Source organism: Hordeum vulgare, chromosome 2H, assembly GCF_904849725.1.
Source record: "Hordeum vulgare subsp. vulgare chromosome 2H, MorexV3_pseudomolecules_assembly, whole genome shotgun sequence".
Taxonomy (NCBI): domain Eukaryota; kingdom Viridiplantae; phylum Streptophyta; class Magnoliopsida; order Poales; family Poaceae; genus Hordeum; species Hordeum vulgare.
The window spans coordinates 204,528,687-204,533,075 of NC_058519.1; the positions used below are offsets into that span (position 1 = coordinate 204,528,687).

General features: G+C 47.9%; 1 pseudogene; it reads right to left on the minus strand.

The window, feature by feature from the left end:
- Positions 1-1,054: 1,054 nt before the first annotated feature.
- LOC123429932 lies at positions 1,055-1,892 on the minus strand (annotated as a pseudogene).
- Positions 1,893-4,389: the final 2,497 nt, after the last annotated feature.

A 4,389-nucleotide genomic window follows, 5' to 3' on the forward strand; every position in this document is an offset into this window, starting at 1 on the left:
CCCCCTCTAGTCGATATAACGCACTTTCAAGCACACTTACCACAAAGTTCAGGACAGAGGCGAAGGAAGTTTGGTACCCTTCGCGAATTAGCTTGTTGTATTCGCCATGGGCAAGTGCATCGTACTCAATGGGTTCTTCCAATATGTCCTCCTCATAAGCCGACGGACAAATCTCGACACGAGTACTCTCCTGAAACCATCTTACATAGTTGTTGAACGCAAGCCGACAATGCTCGCGGTGCTGGGTTCCTTGCGTACTCGTAGCTGCCTGCACACTTTGCTCGAACATGATGGCATAGTTCTTATGATGCTTATGCCAATCCTTGATCTTTTGATGCCTCCTCCTATCCAACCTTCCTTTTACAAAAACCATCAATAGCTTGCTCAACACTAAAAACAAAACCCATCAGTAGTTCTTTATTGTGCATGATTTTGTTACCTGTGAAGTTGTGTGTCGGTGTCCACCCACTCCGGGGGGTGTGGCTGAAACAACCCAAATTGATGCATCACACGATGCGGGAGATGAAACTCAACCGCCCAATTGCATATAAGGGGACAATGCATTAGCCAAAGATGTTTTTCCTGCAGGCATATTGGATTGAGCTTGAACGTGTGTGCATCACCAAAGTTTGGCCCGGCACCATATGGCTGCCATTCCACCTACAACACAACATAAAAGGCACAATTCATTTTACTCACAACAAAAGCTGGAAGTCAACTCTGAAACCATCTTACCTGCTCGGCGGTAAGAGAATCCATCTCGTTGGTGTATTGCTTGTACAATAGAGTCACTTTGCTTGCCACCTCCGATACCACGTCCCACTTGTAAGCCCAGGTAGGAAGCCGTACAGGGTTGCCATGGTCATCCCAGGTATTCCACTTTGAGGTTTTAGGGCGTCCAACAGGAAGGCGTTCCCAGCTCCATATCAAAAGTAGGAGCATACAACCACCAACTCCACCGTCCTTTGTGGACCTGCGACAAGCATCGTCCAACTACAAGTAACAACAAACATGCATCATTTTAGCAGAAAAGTATAACACAGAGTACTTACTATTAACAATTTATTACCTGCCGATACAAGTAAGCCAGTGCGGCCGAGCCCCAACTGAACTTGTTGTCGAAAACAGTCAATGCCTTCAGCCACATCCATGGAGCATTCTTGCCAGTGCCGTCAGCGAAGATAGTCCTAGAGATGACATACCACATGTACACGCGAGCATACGTCTGGATCACCTCGTCATTTGCGTCCTGAGGACAATGAGGAAAGTTGGTGGAAATCCAAGTGAAAGGAGCGCCGGCCGGGACTCTATCTTTCTTCCCTCCATCTTCTACCTTCGGCTCTGGAGGCGACATACCAATAAGGGCCTCCATTTGTTGTCGCCATCCGTCGGAATCAGTGCTCATACAAAGAGGCTTCCCCTCAATCGAAAGTGCGGTGATCATGGAAACATCTTGAAGAGTCATTGTCATCTCTCCGGTCCGGAGGTGAAAACTATGTGTATCCGGCCTCCACCGATCAATAAGTGCAGTGACTGCCGCAGCATTCAGATTGGGCGTTGACCGACTCACAAGCTGAATGAATGGAAGGAGTCCTGTCATCTCGATGTATGGTGTGTACCGCTCATCGTACTGCATTACAATCGATGCCCCGTGAGACCAGATCTTCAAGGGCATAAGCTCCTGCAAACAGATAGGAGTGAGTGATATCATTACATTTTCATCTTATTAAATACATGATTTCTTTATCATATGATCTACTTACCATTTTTTCTCCGACATCAAATAGGCCCGGTGTTCAACGTCATAAACATCATTCAAAAGCCACACCATCCTACAAATCACAAAAAAAATACTCATATTCAAAAAAATACTCATCTACTAATCCACTCATCTACATATTACTCATATCCTAACTACTCATATGAATCTACTCATATCCTAACTACTCATACTAACTACTCATATGAATCTACTCATATCCTAACTACTCATATGAATCTACTCATCTACTCATCTACTCATCTTCGAACAAAAACCAATTCCATTTGGATAGAGAGATGGGAAACGGAAGAGATTACCTCGTAGCCAAGCTTGGGGGATCAATCCACGGAAGAAATCACCAGATCTGAAGGGGGTGGGGGAGGCGATTCGGACTTGGAGTAGAGCCAGCCACCGCCGGTTTGAATGGGGGAGGGGAATGAGGAGGGGTGGGGAGGGGGGCTGGCCCGTGGCTGTATAAGTCAATGTGTGGTGCATAAGCGTTCGGCACCACACATTACAATGCGCGACGCCTGAGGCTTAGGCGTCACACTGCCTGGGGGTGGGCCCTCTCTGCCAGGTGGTGGTGGCGTGTGGCGCCGACGGCTTAGGCGTAACACGGTATAGTGTGGTGCCTAGGTGTCGGGCGCCACACAAAAGGGTCAGACGAGTGAAATCTTTCGCGTTGGGGTTCACTTCGTGAGTTCTTTCGCCCGAGGGATCATTTTTGTCAATTTTGCCGTTTTCTATACTATTACTCACTGGTTCTGGGTCCGGGGGCGATCCGGACGTCCTCGGGACCCTGGGCTGCAGTTACGGGGACCACATCAAAACTTGCAGATTTGGCCTATTCTGGCCAGTTTTATATATTGTTACTCGGTGATTTTGGTTCCCCGTGCAATCCAGACGTTTGGGGAACCCTATGGTCCGGTTACGGGGTACTCGTCAAAATTTAAAGTTTTGGCCTATTCTGGCCAGTTTTCTATGCTATTACTCACTGATTTTGGGTCCCACTACGATCCAAAAAACCAGGGAACTATGTGATCCGCTTACGGGGACCTCGCCAAAACTCATAGATTTGGCCTATTCTGGCCACATCTCTATGCTATTACTGACTGATGTTAGATCTCGGGGCGATCCGAAGGCTTGGGAAACCCGTGGTTCGGGATACGGGGAACTCGTCAAAACATATAGTTTTGGCCTATTCTGGCGAGTTCTCTATGCAATTACTCAATGATTCTAGGTCCCGCAGTGATCCGGACGTCTAGGGGACCTTGGGGTCCGGTTACGTGGACCTCGTCAAAACTCGCACATTTGGCCTATTCTGGCCAGTTTTATATGCTATTACTCATTGATTTTGGGTCCCGCTGCGATCCGATCGTTCGGCAAACCCCAAGATCCGGTTACGGGGTACTCGTAAAAACTCACAGTTTTAACCTATTCTGGCCAGTTTTCTATACTATTACTCAGTAATTTTGGGTCCTGCTACGATCCGAACGACTCGGGAACTCCAGGGTCCGCTTATGGGGACCTCACCAAAACTCATAGATTTGGCCTATTCTCGCGAGTTTTCTATACTATTAGTCACTGATTTTGGGTCCCGGAGCAATCCAGACGTATGTGGAATCCCGAGGTCCGGTTATGGGGAACTCGCCAAAACTCGCAGGTTTGGCCTATTCTCGCAAGTTTCCTATACTACTGCTTAGTGATTTTGGGTCCCGTTGCGATCTGGACGTCCGGGGAACCCAGGGGTTAGTTACGTGGGCCTCGTCAAAACTCACAACTTTGGCGTGTTCTCGCCAGTTTTCTATACTATTACTCACTAATTTTGGGTCCCGCTACGATTCGAAAGTTCGGGGAACCCCGAGGTCCGGTTATGGGGTACTCGTCAAAACTCATAGATTTGGCCTATTCTGGCCAATTTTCTATGTTGTTACTAACTCGTTTTGGATCTCGGGGCGACCCGAAGGTTCGTGGAACCCTCGGTTCTAGATAGGAGGAACTCGTCAAAACATACACTTTTGTCCTATTCTGGCCAGTTTTCTATGCTAGTACTCATTGATTCTGGGTCACGGGGCGATCCGAACCTCTGGGGACCCCGGGGTCCAGTTATGGGGACCTCATAAAAACTCGCAGATTTCTATACTATTACTCACTAATTTTGGTGCCTGGTGCAATCCAAACGTTTAGGGAACCCTATGGTCTGGTTACGGGGTACTTGTCAAAACTAAAAGTTTTGGCCTATTCTCGCTAGCTTTCTATACTATTACTCACTGATTTTGGGTCCCACTGCAATCCGAACGACCAGGGAACTCCCTGGTCCGCCTACGGGTCCTCGCCAAAACTCATAGATTTGGCCTATTATGGCCAGTTTTCTATGCTATTACTGACTGATGTTGGGTCTCGGGGCGATCTGAAGCCTCAGGGAACCCGTGGTTCGGGATACGAGGAACTCGTTAAAACATACAGTTTTGGCCTACTCTGTACAGTTTTCTATGCTATGACTCAATGACTCTGGGTCCCGGGGCGATCCGAACGTCCAGGGGACCCCGAGGTCCGGTTACGTGGACCTTGTCAAAATTCGCAGATTTGGCCTATTCTGGCCAGTTTTATATACTATTACACACTTA